This window comes from Heterocephalus glaber, unplaced genomic scaffold, assembly GCF_053883595.1.
Source record: "Heterocephalus glaber isolate CG9 unplaced genomic scaffold, H.glaber_assembly_v1.0 deba00001141, whole genome shotgun sequence".
Taxonomy (NCBI): Eukaryota; Metazoa; Chordata; class Mammalia; order Rodentia; family Bathyergidae; genus Heterocephalus; species Heterocephalus glaber.
Window position 1 is genome coordinate 2,794,422 of NW_028258201.1, and position 18,646 is coordinate 2,813,067.

The 18,646-nt window shown below is 40.4% G+C and overlaps 1 protein-coding gene and 2 pseudogenes across 3 annotated transcripts in view; 2 read left to right on the forward strand and 1 right to left on the reverse strand.

The window, feature by feature from the left end:
• The window catches only part of Ilrun (inflammation and lipid regulator with UBA-like and NBR1-like domains), a 74,588-nt gene that overhangs the window by 17,656 nt on the left and 38,286 nt on the right, over positions 1 to 18,646 (reverse strand). The window lies entirely within an intron of this gene.
• On the forward strand, positions 12,228 to 13,911 carry LOC147828329 (small ribosomal subunit protein eS12 pseudogene; annotated as a pseudogene).
• LOC106009509 (high mobility group protein B2 pseudogene) lies at positions 14,183 to 15,216 on the forward strand (annotated as a pseudogene).

Sequence of the window (18,646 nt, forward strand, 5' to 3'; positions counted from 1 at the left end):
CCTCGCAAGCACAAGGTCCTGAGTTCGATCCCTGGTACAAAAAACAAACAAACAAACAAATAAAAAACCAACCAACCAAACAAACAAACAAAAACAAATGTGGCAAACTATCCAGGCTGCTAAATTGCTGTTGAAAGGCAAATACATTTACCATCCATTTAGCTACCTGGACATAAAGGTAATACGTAAGTCTAGAACATATACACTACAAAGGACAATGAAAGAAATGGAGAAATGGCCTCTTAGGCTGTGTTTACTCTCCATTTTTCATATATATTTTTTGGTACCAGGGATCAAACTCAGGACTTTGCGCTTGTGAGGCAGGCATGGCAACACCAAGCTAAATGCTTGGCCCTACTCTCTATTTTTAATTTGGGCTCTCGATCAGAAGGCGGCATCTCAGACTGTCATACAGCAGTATGACTAACTCAGTGATTTTGAAGCTGCACTGAGAATGGCTAAAGCCAGACTCTTGTTAGTGGAGAAGCAATGACACCTGCTGTTCACTTCTGGAATTAGCAACTGGCAGCAGCACTAGATGACTCAGAGCCACAGCCATGTATTCCAGACATACTTATCATTAAAGAAAATGGGAATCTTCATGCAAACTAGTACCAGAGACATGTTCAAGCTCTAATCTGACACTATACATAGGGCATGCACTTCGATTACATGTGCCGGGGTGGTGGGCCAGAGGACTTGTATTCAACACTCAGTTAAACTCCTAAACCAGCATGCCAGGGCTTACGGAATAATCCAGGGGTGGGCAGACTGGGGGAGTCACTCCTGCCTCCCACCCTAGCTTTTGAGCAGAGGCAGCATTCCATCACTGCTGTTCATTTCCCCACACGGACACGCCCTCTCTTATAGTACATTATTCCTACTTCTCTGTCTCCCATCAGGCTGTTTCTTGGTTTTGTTTTTTGGGGTTTTTCTTTTGGTACCAGGGATCCAACTCGGGTCCTTGTGCTTGAGAGGCAGGCGGTGCAATCACTGAGCCTGCCTCGAAAGCGCAAGATCCTGAGCTCGATCCCCAGTACCAAAAAATAAAAAAAAAAAAGTATAAAAAATAACTCATTACTAAGCCAGGCATGGTGGTACATTCCTGTAATTCCAGCCCTCTGGAAGGCCGAGGCAGGAGGATCAGAAGTATGTGATAGTTCAGTACACTTAGCTATGAGTCATATGCTTTGTTCTCTTAGCTCAGGAAACAAAATGCTGATGAGAATGGACCATCTCCTGAAAGCCTGACATTACCAGGAAATGGGACTAATGATATTTCTTCCCCTGGCTTTGAGATCGAAAGCTTCTTACATAACTCACTTGGTCTTATCACATTTAAGCCATCTCTCTCGGCCTTGGTTGTTGCTATGTTTCTACACAGAAGCTGTGAAAGGAAGGTCATTTGAGAAGCCAGTTATTTATAAACTTCCTTTTGTAGAAATATATAATAAATTACTAAAAAAGAACATAACCAAACTACCAGAAGTATAGGGTAAAAGCAGTATGTTTTACTTGGAGCCCATGTCCATAATCTTAACAAACCACACTGATGTACAAAGACATCTCAGATCATAGCAAGAATGCTTTATAAATCTGCATATATCTAAAAATTAACCTCATAAGTGAAATCACAGCATAACAGGCACAAACATCACCAATTTGTACAGTAAAATAGAACTGTTAAAAATCAACATAACAGTCTCAATTAGTAAATCTGTTTCTCTTGAAGAAAAGGGTTAACAATTCTGAAAACTTCTATATATGTATACTGGGGTCAAACAAAGAAGGAAGTGGATAGATGGCAAGAGCTAGGCTTCTCCTGGTAGAAGACAAGTAAGAAAGGCTTTCTAAAATGAACCCTATGGAGCTGGGTGTAGTGTCATACACCTGTAATCCCAGCACTCTGGAGGCTGAGACAGGAGGGCTGCTGCATGTTCGAGGCCAGCCTGGGGTACATAGTTAGTTCAAGGCCAGTGTGAACTACACAGTGAGACCCTGTCTCTAAATAAATAAATATATATAATAAAAAAAATAAAATTAACCCTGTGATACTGGATTAAAGCCAGAGACATCAACATTGATTTATGGTTGCTTAATGTATGTGCTGATGAAATACAGAAACTGACAGATATGTCCACAGACAAGTATGCATGTGTTTGATATAAGCTAGCTGTCTGCTGAAAGGACCTATAAGTAAAGACATATAGCAATGAACACAACACAACCAGTGCCCAGTTTCTAGTTTCTAAATATCATTCTCCAGTAAAAAGAACAAGGGCTTCTTGGAGAAATGGCTGAATTTAGGGACAGGCTGTGGAATACACATGATGAACCTGAAGTATTTCATAGTACCAAAAAGGAAGTACTGTAGCCAAAGAACAGAAAGATAAGTGCATGTCAAAAGGCTCCTTCAGGCTAAAGTTGGAATAATTTCAGTCATAAAATAAGTAACACTGTATTAGATTATAACCCAAAATGTAACATACACATGACTCCATAGTGATATACATGAATGACTAAATACATGGGGAAGGAGAGAAAAGTTTCTTAAAGAATTCCAAATAAATACACATCTACTTCCCGTCCCAAGAAGTGGAGTTTAATTGTCTCGCCCCACCCTAACCCTACTCCATACGTTTCCAGAAAATTGAGCAGGGAAAGGGAAAAACAGTAACTTCACCATAGAAAAACCCGGTAAACAGTATTTAACCAAGTGATTAACATTAATGTCGCTGGTGATGTTGGGCGAATATGAGGTTATAGGGTTATACCCTGTTACAGAGCACATCATCCCTGTCATTTGAAACATAACAGCAGTCTAGTCATGAGAAGACATCAGGCAAGTTCAGATTAGGGAACATTTTACAGTATTCCTGCCAGGATTTTTCAAGACTATCAGGACTCATTAAAAATACAGATGCCTGGGACCAGGGACTTAGCTCAGTGGTTTGGTTGCCTGCTGCACAAGCACAAGGACCCAAGTTCGATCCCCAGTACCAAAAAGAAAAAAAATACAGATGACTAAGCAACTGTCACAGACCAGAGGAGAATGGAAAACATGACAGAAAATAAGTGTGATGCAGTAGCCAAGACCGGACTCTGGAACAGTAGAGAAGCTGATGAGTTCACATCGTGTCTGGGGTGTGGTTCACAGTCACAGAACAGTGCTGATGTCTTCAACAAGTGCCCATGAAAATGTAAGTGGCTAACAAGGGGAGGAACTGGTTACACGAGGACTCTATACGGGCTCTGTAACTTTTCAGTAACTCTAAAATTATTCTAAAACGTGTACTAAGCCACTGTTTATTGTGGTGCCTTTTAGAAGTCACTCACTGCTAAGAGTGATATCTGACAATCAGGTAGTTGTAACTTTAACTGGAGGGGTATAAAAATAACAATTTAAAGCAGAAAAGACTTCCTTACTATAATGTTCTTAATTTTTTTTTTTGACACCAGTGATTGAACTTGGGACCTTGCGCTTGCGAGGCAGGCAGCGGAACCACTGAGCTAAATCCCGACCCCCCAAATTGTTATTAATTTAAAAAGAAGTTATGTGACAAGAACTTCAGCCTCTGATAAGACTGAAAAGTTATTAACCTGTCACTGAGCAACATCTGTGGTGTGGAAGACAACACAAAATAATAAGGAGTTTAAATCAGTAACATTACAGCCCACGTGTGGTCTGCATGTGGACCACCTGCACGTGATCGCACAGGCTGTATGTTAAAAATAGATTCTAGGGCTGGGATTTAGCTTAGTGGTTCCACCGCCTGCCCTGCAAGCACAAGTACCCGAGTTTGATCCCCAGTACAAAGAAAAAAATACAGATTCTAGCTGGGTGTGGTGGCACACACCTGTGATCCCAGCCCTCTGTGAGGCTGAGGCAGGAGGAGTGCAAGTTCAACCCTAGCCTGGGTACTTAGCAAGAATCTATCTCAAAATGAAGAAAGGAATTTTTTTAAAGGGGCCAGACATGTAGCTCTGTGCACAAGCACTGGTTCAATCTCCACTACTAACAAAAACAAAAACAAAACCAACCAGATTCCGTGCTCCCTTTCTGCAAGGAACTAAAATGGCTTTCATGTATCTAAGAGTTAAAGTGACACCTATAAAAAGGATGGAAATGAGCCAAACAGATCTTCACCTCCTCTGTCATTCATTAGTTTCACTGAAAGCACCAGAGCATCAATTGCTTAGTCTAAAAATGGGAAATTGGAGTTGAAGACTTAAGCATTTTACCACCCTTTTGTAGAAACAGATTCAAGGTATAAGTCACTCCTGATGAAGGAACCCTAATCCCCCGCTAATGTGCAAAAAGTCACCACTTTGGATGAAATGCTATGTAGCAAAAGGTTGGTTGATGGGGAAGCTGCTCCCACCTGAACCCTTGGACCTTAGCGTCACTAGGAGCTGAAAAGGAAGAAGTATTCCTGATGCCAAAAATTACTACAAGGCTATAGTAAGTCAGAACAGCGTGAGATTGGCAGAAAGAAAGACACAGACCAATGGAAAAGAATACAGAACCTAAACAAATCCCCATGTACCTGGTCAGCTGATTCTGCTAAGTGTAAAAGACCATGCAACAACAAAAGACAGTCTTAAAAAACTGATGCTGGAAAGCCAGTCATGGTGGCACACACCTGTGATCCCAGCACTTGGGAGGCTGAGGCAGGAAGATCACTCCAAGTTTGAGGCCCAGCCTAGGCTAATGCAAGGCCAGTTTGAACTACATAGCGAAGTCCTGTCTCCAAAACAAAACAATAACAAACTGGTGCTGGGAAAACTGGATAGCTACATATAAATGAATGAAATTGAATCTGTACCTCATACCATTTACAAAAACAGACTCAAAATGGATCAAAGATCTAAATTTAAGACCTAAAACCATAAGATGCTTAAGGAGAAAACAAAAACAAAACCAAGAGATAGAGGAAAAGCTTCATAACACTGGATTTGACAATATTTTTCAATAGAACACCAAAAAGAAATAAAAATAAACTAACCATTAATATTTAGAACTTCTGTGCATCAAATGACACAATCAACAGAGTGAAAAGATGTCCTGTGGAATGAAAAAAAAATCTGCAAGGGGCCAGTGATTTAGCTCAGTGGTTCCGCCGCCTTCCCTGTAAGCACAAGGACCCAAGTTTGAACCCTGGTACCAAAAAACCCAATAATAATATAATAAAAAAAAAAATCTGCAAAACATGGATCTGATAAGGATTGATATCCAGATTATAAAAGAACTGCTACAACTTAACAACAAGAACAAAATATCTGAATTTAAAATGGGCAGAGAACTTGAATAGGTATTCTATAAAGATACAGAAATGGCTAATAAGCTCATGAAAAGATCTCATCAGAGAAATATCAATTCAAACCACAATGAGATACTACTTCTCATGCAACATGGTGGCTACTACCTCAAACTACAAATGTTGGTGAGGATGTGGAGAAACCAGAGCCCTTAGACAGTGTTGAGGGGAATGTAAAATGATACAGTCACTATAGAAAATAGTATGATTCTTTGAAAACTACGTCTAGGTATTTATCCAGAAAAACAGAAAGCAGGGTCACATGGAAGTTTCATAGCAGCATCATTCACAATAGCCAAAAGGTAGAAGCAAGCCCACTGAAAGATAAATGGGTGAACAAGATGAAATATTTATACACAATGGAATACACTAAACCTTAAAAAGAAAATTATACAGGGGCCGGGGATTTAGCTCAGTGGTTCCACTGCCTGCTTCGCAAGCACAAGGTCCCGAGTTTGATCCCCAGCACCAAAAAGAAAATTATACATACTACTGTATGGATAAAACTTGAGGACATAGGCAAAAAGCAATAGCATTCCTGTACAGTGATAATGGGCACACAAAGAAATCAGTAAAGTAATTCTTCATAACGGCTTAAACAAATTAAAAACTTAAGGACAACCTCAGCAAAAAAATGAAAGACCTCTACAATGAAAGTTACAGAACACTGAAGAAAGAAATCGAGGACAGAAGAAGATGGAAAAAGGCCTCCCTTGCTCATGGATCAGCTAAATTAATATTTATCCAGCCCAGGTTCCTAGGGCAGAGAAGCTCAGCTGGTCCCAGCACCTGGAAGGAAGCTCCCCGCCTCCATCCCAGGCTCCTAAGGCAAAGAAATTCAGCCAGTCCCAGCACCTCGAAGGACGCTCCCCGCCTCCATCCCAGGATCCTAGGGCAGAGAAGGTGAGCTGGTCCCGGAACCCGGAAGGAAGCTCCCCCACTACCATCCCAAGCTCCTAGGGCAGAGAAGGTGAGCTGTGTGGGTGCCAGAAGCACCCCCTCCCGTGGAAATGAGAAGACATGTAAACAAGTCTCAAAAAAAGACTTCTGGATCACCTACAGCAACCCCAAAGGGAAACGAGATGGAACAATCTGATACTCAACCACCTGGACTCTCTGAACTGGCAACAAAAGAGGATCTGGGAAAAATGAAATCAGAAATAATTACTCAGATAACAGCAAAGATTTTGCTCATGGTGCAAGACATGATTAATAAATCTAGAGAGGACACAGATTAAAAAAATAGAGGATCTGAGGAACATGATGGAATCCCAACATAGGAAACAAATGGAATCCATAAAACAGATACAAATAGATTTCCAAGAGATTAAAAACTCCATCAAAAGTCTGCGCAGCAGAATGAACCAATGTGAGGATAGAATGTCACATATAGACGATAAGATTGCAGTTAGTGACCAGGAAAAGAAAAACTGCTTTAAAATTGTAAGGGAACACGAGAAATCAATCCAGCAGCTGCTAGATGATGCAAAGAAGAATAACATAAGACTGACTGGAGTCAATGAAGAAAGAGGAGAGAGTGCAGATGACATAAACTGTTCACAGAAGTGATGCCAGAAAACTTCCCAAGGAGGGGAAAAGAACTTGACATACAGATAAATGAGGCATACAGGACTCCAGCTAGCCTTAATAAAAAAAAATCTACACACAGACATATAATAGTTAGGATTCCAGAAATCCAACAGAAGATCAAAATTCTATAAGCAGTGAGAGAAAAGAAACAAATCACATACAAAGGAAAGCCCATCAGAATCACAGCAGACTTCTCAATGCAAACCCTCAAGGCAAGAAGAGCTTGGAGTGATGTATTTCAAGCCCTAAAGGAAAACAGCCTCTAACCCAGAGTGATGTACCCTGCAAAACTATCTTTCAAAATTGATGGAGAAATAAGATATTTTCACGACAAAGAGCACCTCAGGAACTTCATGAATACCAAACCAGCACTCCAAAAAATTTTAGACAATACCCTAGGAAAAGACAATGAGGATCACAACCCCAGGAAACCCAGCAGAATGAATCCATTAGGAGTGACAAATTAAACGCAAAGGGGGAGAATCCAACAAAAAGAAAAAGTCATGACAAGGCTTTTAAAACTTTTAACTTCATCTCCCTAATGAGTGTATAATTCAATCTTATTATTGTACTGATTAGTATTTTTCTGATTCTAGAGTTGCAAACCATTCCTTGTGCTATACTGGCTATTTATCATCTTCTTATGTCTACTTTTTAATTGGGCTATGAATGAGCTCTAAGAATTCTTTATATATTCTGGTCATAAGTTATATGCAGTGTAAATATGGTCTGTTTAAAGCCTACTTTTCATTTTAATGATGTCATTTAAAGTTCTAAATTTTGATGGAATCCCATTTATCAATTTTTTTTTATACATCATGTTTTTTGTATCCTAGGTAGTTCTTGCCTACCCTGAATTCATAAACATTTTCCCTTATAATTTCTTCTTAAAGTTTTATACTTTTAGGCTTTCTTATTTAGGTTCATAGATCCCTTCAAGTTATTTTCATGTATGGAAAAAAAGGGCGGAGGTTAATTTTTTATATACGGATACCAGGTGTTCTAGTGCCGTTTGCTGAAAACACGATCTCTTTCTTGGCTCTTGAATTGAGCTTATATTCTATAAAATGCTAATGTTAAATAATCTTTCAAAACTCAGTGAACCATATATGTGTGGTTCTATTTCTAGATTCTGTTCTATTCCAATGATCTATATGTCTTTCCTTACACCAACACTGCCTTGATTACTGTAGCTTTAGAAGAAGTCTTAAAATTAGGTACTAAACGTCTTCCAACACTGTTTTTTTTTTAATTTCCTAGGTCCTTTGCACTCCTACATAACTTTTAAATTTCAATATCCAATTCTTCATTTACAGCAAGTATACACAGACCTGAATTTTTATATATACCTTGTGTTTTCTAATCCTGCTAAATTCAAGTACAAGTTCTAGGGGCTCCTAGAGATTTCTTAGTATTTTCTCTGTAGATGATCATTTCATCTACATACAAAGATTTTGCTTCTGCCGTGCCAATCCTATCCTAGTTGTGTCATTTTATTGCCAGACTATTTTGGTGGGGACTAGGTTTCAAAGTTTAATGGACAGATAAAGAGTAAGCATATCTGCCCTTGTTCCCCACCTTAAGGAGAAAGCATTGTATCTTCTCCATTCATATAAGGCGTTCTCGCTGGAAGTATGGAGTGCATGTCTTTAATCTGTTGAGAAGTTTCTGTTCTACTTCTAGTCTCCTGATAGCTTTTACCATGAACAGCTGTAGAATTTAGTCCAATACTTTTTCTCCAACTAGTGACAGGATCATATGGCTTTTTCCTTTCCTCTGTTAAAATGATGACTTTTGGGAGTGAATCTTCCAATGCTGAACCAACACTGCCATCCCTATAACAAAACCACTTTCTACATCCTGCCAGATCTGACTTCTAATAGTTTTTGTTAAACAAATTTCTATCTATGTTCATACTTTTTTCTTCTATTATCTTTATCCAGTTTTAGGATTAGCACAATGTTGAGTTCCTTAAATGAGGGGAGAAGTGTTCCTTTTTTCTGCTTTCATTGTTTGATATAATTTATCAGTTAAAATGTTTATGACCCTGCTGTTGTCATATAGGTAGGTTTTCAAGCTAGGAATATACTTTCTTTAATAGGTGCTATTCAAATTTTATATTTCCTCCAGAGTTAGTTTCATTAATTTGTCTTCCAAGTTACTTAGAAGTTGTCAAATTTATTTCAAAAAAGATTTTTGTAATATGCTTTCTATATTCTTTTAAATTCTGTAAAATCTGTGGTAATGTCTCCTAGATCTTAATATTGTAATTTTAAAAATGTATAACTGATATTGTGTAACAGGATGAAAAGGTCTAAAAGAGCAGGGGAATTGGGAGGGGTAGGGGAAGGGAAAAAAGGGAAAGGAAAAAATATGAAAAGAGGAAAAAAAATGGAAACAAGGTCTTTGCAAATCGGGAAGGGTGGAGGGGTTGAAGGGAGGGCAAGGGAAGGGGAAAAAAATAAGAACCAAGATACTCATGTAAAGGTACAAGATCCCAATGATGAATGTAACTGTATTTTATACTGAAAATGTACCGATAAACTTAATGGGAAAAAAAATATTTATCCATCTGGATATATGTATTTTTTCCTATTTACTGAGACAAGGTCTCACTCTGTCATTCAGGCTGGCCTCAAACTCCTGGCAATCCTCTTGCTCAGCCTCCTGCTGGGATTACAGGCGTGCGCCACCACACCTGGCTCCAATTTTTATTTTTATTAGTACCTGTACATAACACATCTTAATTTTTTTCACCCCCTCCCTCTCCAGTAAGCATTTTTAATGCAATTAGAGCAGTTTTAGGTTCATGGTAAGATAAAAGTGAAGGTTTCCCATACACTTCCTCTCTTCACATACATACGATCCCTCTCCCCCATAGACAACAGACAATACCACTGGAGTAGCCTTCAGAACACTTCTGCTACACAAGTTCACTGTGTGCTCCCTAACCATCCTTTGTCTCCATCCCTGGCAACCAATGAGCTTTTTACTGTCTTCCATTTTGTCTTTTTCAGAATGTCATACAATTCTAATCACACAGTTCAGAGCATTTCAGACTGGCTTCTTGGATTTAGTAATAAGGTTCTTCCATGTCTTTTTTTTTTTTTTTGGTACTGGGGGTCGAACTCGGGACCTTCTGCTTGCGAGGTAGGCAGCAGAACCACTGAGCTAAATCCCTGGGCCCCCATGTCTCTCTATGACTACAGGGCTCATCTCTTTTAGCGCTAGGTAATATTCCACTGTCTGGATGGATCATGGTTTATTTGTCCACTCATCTACTGAAGAACATACTGGTTCCATCCAAATACTGACAATTTTGAATAAAGCTGATATAACCCCTTTGTGCAGGTTTTTGTGTGAACATAAGTTTGTTTTAACTCACCTGAATAAATAAAAAAGAGCACAACTACTAGTTGTAATATAGTTTTGTAAAAAGCTGTCAAGCGATTTTACCTACCAGCACTCCCAGTAGCTGCAAGTGAGACTTTCTGTTGGCCCACACTCTCCCCAGCACGTGGGCTTTAGTCCCTCTAACAAGTATGTGGTGATACTGCCCTTGCTCTTGCACTTTCCTGATGACATATGAGAGTGGACATCTTTTCTATGCTTATTTGACATCTGTGTATCTACCTTCAGAGAGGTATCTGTTCAGGTATTTGGTCCATTTTTAACCTAGATTGTTCATTTTCTTACTGTGGAGTTTTACCACTTTTAAATTTACGTAAACTATCTTTCAAGGGATACTATCCTCTGCAATACCTTAAACTCAACTCTAAAACCTGTGTTCCCAGCTGTGTGGGAGGCTGAGGCAGAAGGATGGCAAGTTCAAGGCCAGCCTAGATAACTTAGTGAGATCCTGTCTCAAAATAAAAATATAAAAAGGGAAAAATAAGAACCAAGAGAGATTATGCAAATGTGCAAATTTCCAATGATGAATGTCATTATATTGTATGCCTAAGATGTACCGATAAAATAAAAAAATAAAAGGGGCTAGGAGACGTAGCTCAGTGGTAGAGTATTTGCCTACCACATTCAAGGCCCTCAGTTCAATCTTAGTACAGCACGTGCGTGCGTGTGTGCGTGTGCGTGTGTGTGTGTGTGTGTGTACTGACCAGGCCCTGGGAAAACAGCTTCTCCTAAGGGTGGGTCTTGAAGAACAGGAAGCTCTGGAATTACTCCCTGCTCTGGCATTCTTCCACAGAAGCATTAGGGAACTTTTCTCTAGCATTTACCCATGAGAACCCAGGGGAGCTCCTAGAGGCAAAACTTGCCCAAGAGTGGTGGGCTGTAAAGTCAAGTTCCCCACAGATTTTATCTCTCAGGCTTGTCCACACTGAGCCTACAACAACACCTCAGTTACAGTTCAGATTTTTTTTAACCACATCCTGCTTGTGGTTATCTCTGGTAAATTGTGGTTCTTTGTACCTACCAGGCAGTCCATCCAATTTCTGGTTCTATGCTTTGCCCTATAACCTTATTTCTTTGATGTATCTAAGAAGAATAGTTGACTTTTCATTTTTTTAGCATTTTATTTGTTACGACAGAGGGGTACTTTCCAATCTCTTTATATGATGAACAGGAAACCAGAAGCTGAGAAGCTTTTTTTTTTTGGTACCGGGGACCGAACTCAGGACCTTGTGCTTTCAAGGCAGGTGGCGGCACCACTGAGCTAAATCCCCGGGCCTGAGAAGCATTTTTAAAGCACAGACATCATCAAATGTACAGTTTTAACCTTTCTTCCAGTATACACTGACACCCCAACTGTCATACGGCACATGAATATACACAAAGAATTGGAGAATATTCACTACCTTCCAAATGCTGGAAAGAAACTCCATAACCAACAGTGTCCTTAGGCCTCCAATAGGCCAGTATCTGTGCACGTAAGCATGCAACTGCTACTCACTTTTTTTGGTAATGGGGATCGAACTTGGGACCTTGCGCTTTTGAGGCAGGCACCGGAACCACTGAGCTAAATCCCTGGCCCCTGCTACTCACTTTTTATAGACACATCAAATAAAATAGTTTTCAGGACTCACCTTTCCGCCCTCCCAAAATAGTTCCCATGAAATGCTGGTACTTCCTTATGAAGCTGAATGCAATGGATTTCTTTCTTTTTGTGCCAAGGATTGAACTCAGGACCTTGTGCTTGCAAGGCAGGCAGCGGAACCACTGAGCTAAATCCCCGGCCCCCCTGCATTTCTTGTTTTATGACTAGGAATCTTTGACTTCCTATTCAGGGTCCAGCCATAACTCCAGAGAACTAGAACATGGGATATGTGAGAAAAGCCCTAAGGAAGCGCACTAATTTAGTCCATGGATGACAAGGTCAGGCCAGGCCTGGTGACACACACCTATGATCCACCTGTGATCTATATGGAAAGCTCAGGCAGGAGAATCACAAGTTCGAGGACAATCTGGGTAACTTAGTAAGACCTTGTCTCAAAATAAAATTTCAGGGGACCAGGGATTTAGCTCAGTGGTTCCAGCACCTGCCTTGCAAGCACAAGGTCCTGAGTTCAATCCCTGGTACCAAAATAAATAAACAAACTAATTAATTAATTTAATTTAATTAAATTTCAGGGCTAGGAATGTGGTTCAGTGGTACAGTGGTTGCCTAGCATGTGAGAGGCCCTGAGTTTAATCCCTGGCACTACCAATCCATCTGTCTGTCCATCCAACACTTGGGGAGGGATTCCTGCACAAAGTATCATGATATAGTCAGAACTTTTAACAAGAGACCTAACATTTATTCAGTGTTTCTGTACTAGGCAATAGTCTAAAAGCTTTACATGCAATAATTCCTCCAATTTCCTCAAAACTATGAGGAACTATTTTCCTTATTTTACAGATGGAGTCTTACTTTATAGATGAGTCACTGAAAGGCAAAATAATTTCCTAAAGGTCACTGGGCTATTATGTTGTTAAACTAAATGTAAAATTCAGGGCTCATGTTTCCATAGCGTGCTTGTTTAATGAAAGGGATGTTTAAGAATCTACCTATGATTATAGCCGGGTGTGGTGGCACATGCCTGTAGTCCCAGCATTCAGGAGGCTGAGGCAGGAGGACTGTCATGAGTACAAGGCTAGCCTGGGCTACACAGTGAGGTCAAGACCAGCCTGAACTACACAGTAAGACCCTGCCTCTAAAAAAAAAGATAAAAATTATTTTGAAGTGCTTACTAAGCTGAAGCTTGACCCACGCTAGAATTCAACTGCTTTTAAGACCATGCCAAAACAAAGTATACACAAAACTCTTAGAAAAATCCTAAGAAAGGAGAAGTCTATTTGTTGACCAAGCAAAATCAAAGAGGTTAACAGTAGCAGGTTCACAGTATTACTTCCTGGGACCAAATGTCCCTTTGTAAAGAAAAGAAAGGGCCAGGGATTTAGTTCAGTGGTTCTGGCGCCTGCCTTACAAGTTCAAGGTCCCGAGTTCGATCCCCGGTACCAAAAAAAAAAAAAAAAAAAAAAAAAGAAAGGAAAGCACAAGCTCTTTAAAGAAAAACAAAAACAAAGGAGAGCTAAAGAAAGGTTTCCTTCTGTGACAGAGATTAGGGGATGATCTTTCCCTGCCACTGCTGGGTTGTGCAGAAGCAGAGGCTAGTGTGTAAGACTCAGCTTCATCAGAGTGTGCTACCATGGCTGAGGGTGGCAGTGGACACCAAGACTCTTCACAGAGGGGCTGAGGACCTCCGCCAACCATAACGACCTGGGCTGTGGGATCTGAGAAGCTGCCAAAGCCTCAGACAAACGCCAAAGCCAGTTCTGTGTACATGCATCCAACTGTGATGAGCTGTGCGTGTCAGGTTGGTGCAGAGTACCACGTCAACCTAAGTAAGGCTGATGACAACAAGAAACTAGGGGAGTGGGCCAGGCCTCTGTCCAAGTGACCAAGGATAAAATGCTATTACGTAGTTGGCTGCAGTTGTATAGAGGAAGGACTATAAGCAACCTCAGGCCAAGGATGTCATCAGAGTACTTCAAATGCAAAAAATGAGCAAATAAAAAGAGTGCCTCAAAAAAAAAAAAAAAGGAGAATAAATAATTTCTTTGCAATTCCAAGGGAAAGCCATTAGAGCCTTTCATGACTAGTGTCAAACCATTACTACAGAAACAAAATGCAATTTACTTTTAATTAACAGATTATTCCCTTCAAAGAACTCCACCTGTAACTACAAGGCTAATGGAAGGATTCCAAAAATAAGGCTACATTCTGACAGTAAGAATATGAACTGCAAAAACCAGTTCACGCCGGAGCTCTAGGAGCCCTAGGAAGGAAGCGTCGCAGTAGGACTCGGCCGCTCTGCGGGACTGAGGAAAAGCTCGCACGAGGCGAGAATCTCCGCAGACTCCCTCGGACCTGCCGCGAGGAGCACAAAGACGAAGCACCCTGACTCCTCAGTCAACTTCGCCGAGTTCTCCAAGAAGTGCTCGGAGAGATGGAAGACCATGTCAGCGAAGGAAAAGTCAAAGTTTGAAGATATGGTCAAGAGTGATCAGGCTCGCTATGACAAGGAGATGAAAAATTATGTTCCTCCCAAGGGTGGGGATAAGAAAGGAAAGAAGAAAGATCCCAATGCACCTAAAAGACCACCTTCTGCCTTCTTCCTGTTTTGCTCCAAATATCGCCCAAAGATCAAAAGTGAACACCCAGGGCTGTCCACTGGAGATACTGCAAAAAAATCGGGGGAAATGTGGTCTGAGCAGTCAGCCAAAGATAAACAACCATATGAGCAAAAAGGAGCTAAGCTAATGGAGAAATACGAAAAGGATATTGCTGCATACCATGCCAAGGGCAAAAGTGAAGCAGGAAAGAAGGGTCCCGGTAGGCCAACAGGCTCAAAGAGAAAGAATGAACCAGAAGATGAGGAGGAGGAGGAGGAAGAGGAAGATGAGGAGGAGGATGAAGATGAAGAATAAATGGCTGTCCTGTAATGGCATGTGGAGTATATGTGTGCTCAGGCAATTGTTTTGCTAAGAATGTGAATTCAAGTGCAGCTCAACATTAGCTTCAGTATAAAAACTGTATAGATTTTTGTATAGCTGATAAAATTCTTTGTAGAAAAAAATACATTTTTAAAAAATTCAGGTTGTAGCTTTTTGAGGAGCTACTACATACAGTTAGATTTTAAAGCTTTTGATGTTGAATGTTCCTAAATATTTAATGGTTTCTTTCATGTGTGTGGTAGCACAACAAATTTGCAGGAACTAGTACCAATAGTAAGTTTTGGGTTTTTTTAGGATGTTGCATTTTGTGTTTTTTTAAAAAAAATTTGTAATAAAATTATATATATTAAAAAAAAAAAAAGAATATGAACTGCATGAAAGACTAAGCTGTTGGAAGATGAGCTTAAAAGTCCTATACATTGGTTTAGACTCTAATCATCATTCTGTTAAAGATAACCATACATTAGTTTTATTAAATGAAAGGTAATTATGTTTGCTTCCTTATTTAGGAGAATGTTTAATCTGATCTAGAGGCAAGTGCACACAATGGCATTAATAAAAATTCCCATCACAGGGCCGGGGATTTAGCTCAGTGGTTTTGCCGCCTGCTGTGCAAGCGGCAAGGACCCAAGTTTGATCCCCGGTACCAAAAAAAATAAAAGCTACAGAATAGGCTGCCCCATCAAAAACAAAACACACAAAGAGGTTAGTAGGTGTCCAGGTTTTTCCCAGGCAACCCTTTAGACCACACTCAACACTACACTCCATCCAATAAGCAAGCTTCGAGTGACGGGAAATTCAGGACAGCCAATCATGGTTTCTATGGCAGTTCATTTTTTCCATATATTCATAGTTACAGTTTTACACATAATATCTTCCTTTTCTTTTTCATATTATATCCAGGCTTTATTAGCTACTATCTTTTTTTCTTTTTTCTCTTGTGTGTGGGGCTGGGGATGAACCTAGGGCCTTGTGCATGCTAGGCAAACATTTTATCACTGACCTGTACCCCCAGACAATATAGTCACTTTCTACTAGTCACTTACCATCTCTGACGCCAAGATATGTTTCACAATCAAGAGTAATTTGGATTCAATGAAATATAATGGTTTGTAAAGCAGAATTAAACTCTTTATTAGGGCACATAAAGGTTTTTGTTTTGTTTTTTTTTTGGTTTGGTACCAAGGATTGAACTCAGGTCCTTGTGCTTGCGCAGCAGGAGGCGAAACCACTGAGCTAAATCCCTGGCCCCGAAAGTTTTGTAATCTTTGTTTCACAGAGCTCTGCAGGTCCTCTCAGACACAGATGGACAGCGCAACATAGGTCAAGAAAACGAGTTTCAGGGCTGGGGATTTAGCTCAGTGGTTCTGCTGCTTGCCTCGCAAGCACAAGACCCCAAGTTCAATCCCCGGAACCAAAAAAAAAAAAAAAAAAAAAAAAAGAAAGAAAGAAAGAGAACGAGTTTCATTTCTATTTTTTATCTTTTCCCTTTTTGGCACGGGGCGGGGTGGGGGGGCACTTATATATGCTTTTTTGTTGTTGTTGTTTTTCAGTACAGGGAGTGGAATTCAGGACCTTGGGCTTGCCAGGCAGGCGTGGTACCACTGAGCTACATTCCGGGCCCTATATATGTTTTTATCAAGGAAAAGGTTCTACTGTCTAAGAAAAATGCTTGATAACTACAAAATCAGATAAACTATTAATATCCCTTGAAGGTTTGAGATTCCACAAAGTCCTGAGAAACAAATGACACACTAAAAAGGCTCTGAGTTTTTAGTTACTCCCAAAACTAGTACATTTAAACACCATCGTTATCTAGAATAAAAGTAGGCTCCTACAAGTATACAATTTATTGTCCTACATAAATGTATTTTCAATTTAACATGCATGCATGCACTACTAGAGGTCCCAAGCACTAGAGAACACTAAGAGTTATCTTTTAATTAAAGGGGTTTTTTTTTGTACCGGGGATTGAACTCTGGTCCTTGTGGCGCAGCAGGCGGCGAAACCACTGAGCTAAATCCCCGACCCTAATTAAAGGGATTTTTTAAAGTCATGTATATTGTTGTCCCTCCCCTTTAAAAATGTTTAATACATTAACGGTAAGCAGGTAGAAAAAAGGATAAAGTGCAAAGAGAAACAAAATAAGAGATGAAGAGAGAATGTAACAGAGCTGTGCAGTGGGAGAAACTAACACTCCCAAATACAGCTAAGAAGATTCTTAGCAGAGGCCACCTGAAAATGGAGTCATGGAAGGATGGGAAGGGACGAATCTGTTTTGTTTTTTGCAGTACTGATAAACGAACCCAAGGCTTTTGCACTCATCTGATCTTTTTTAAATTTTTGATAGTGTCTTATCAAGTACCTAAGTTGTCCAGGCTGGACTCAAACTTGCTATCCTCCTGCCTCAGCCTCTCAGAGTCCTGTGATCACAGGCATATGCTGCCACATCCAGCTTCTCTCTACATTTTGACAGGTGACTGTATGTTCATTTGTTATTCAACTAATAGTGTACAATTTCATAGGCGAAAAGAATAAGCAAACAAACCCCTAAAATACAGTGTATCAAGTAGAACGGCAAGCATGTGCATCCTAATGAAAAGGAAGATGAACTTCCTTTGGGTAGTGAGAGTAGGGAGGGGGGAACAAGGGGAGAAGAGTGACTTATCAGGGTTTGAGGATGTGCAGGAGTTTGCCAGAAAGAAAAGCAAAAGCTATTTCAAGCAATGGGAAGAACATGAGCAAGGGCATGGAGCAAGGCCAAGTGCAAGCCAGGGGCATCTTTGGGGATTGACTGTGGCGAAGTTAGAAGGTGACTGAAGATCAAAGTGAAAATGGGGTCAGGCCAAAATCATGAGGTACTTTAATCACATGTCAAGGAATCTAGCTTCATTACAGCAGCCCAAAAGCTTCAAGGCAAAGAATGGTGCCACCTAAGCACTATGAAACACTCTTCCTACCATTAAAAACTTCTGGGGCCGCGGATTTAGCTCAGTGGTTCCGCCATCTGCCTTGCAAGCAGAAGGTCCTGAGTTTGATCCCCGGTACCAAAAAAACCCCAAAAAAACAAACTTCTGAGACTAAAATATTCAAAGTTTCCACTGGCTACAGAAATATATGAGAACCTCAATTCCAGGACTTCTGAAGTAACTCCAGAGGTCCCACTGACCTAAGGCTCTGAGTCCAGTTTAAGAGTTGCCTGGAAACAGGAACTACTATGTTGTTTCTCTTTGTACCCCCAGGGCACAAGATGCAGTGAAACCAACAAGAACTAGTTTGGATTAAGGAAGATGGGGAGAACAAATGATAGATCCTTGGTTTCTGGCCTGTCTCAGCAGGGTGCCAATGAGGAGCCAAGTTTTATCTGGGAGATGTTAAAATTCAGAAAGCTACAGAACATCCAGGTGCATGGCCCATAAAGGAGTTTAAACATGAATCTGGAGCTCTGAAAAGAGGCCACTGCCAAAGACAAGAATTTGGAGAGCTGGAGATTTAGCTCAGTGGCACTGCTCCTGTCTCAGTAAGCACAAGGTCCTGAGTTTGATCCTCAGTACCGGAAAAAAAAAAAAAAGAATTCGGCCATCACTGTGCGTCGTGTGCTGGTGACCAGCTGAAGCCACACTGGGGATGAACAATGCTGTAACCCCAGGGCACAGATGAGACTAGACAGAGCAGAGCAGTTCACAAGGAGGAGGAGAAATGGCAGACGAGATTTATGAGTCTAATAAGCCACACGTTATAAAAAAGCATCCAAATAAAGTGCCAAATGATAATTAGAAGGTGGG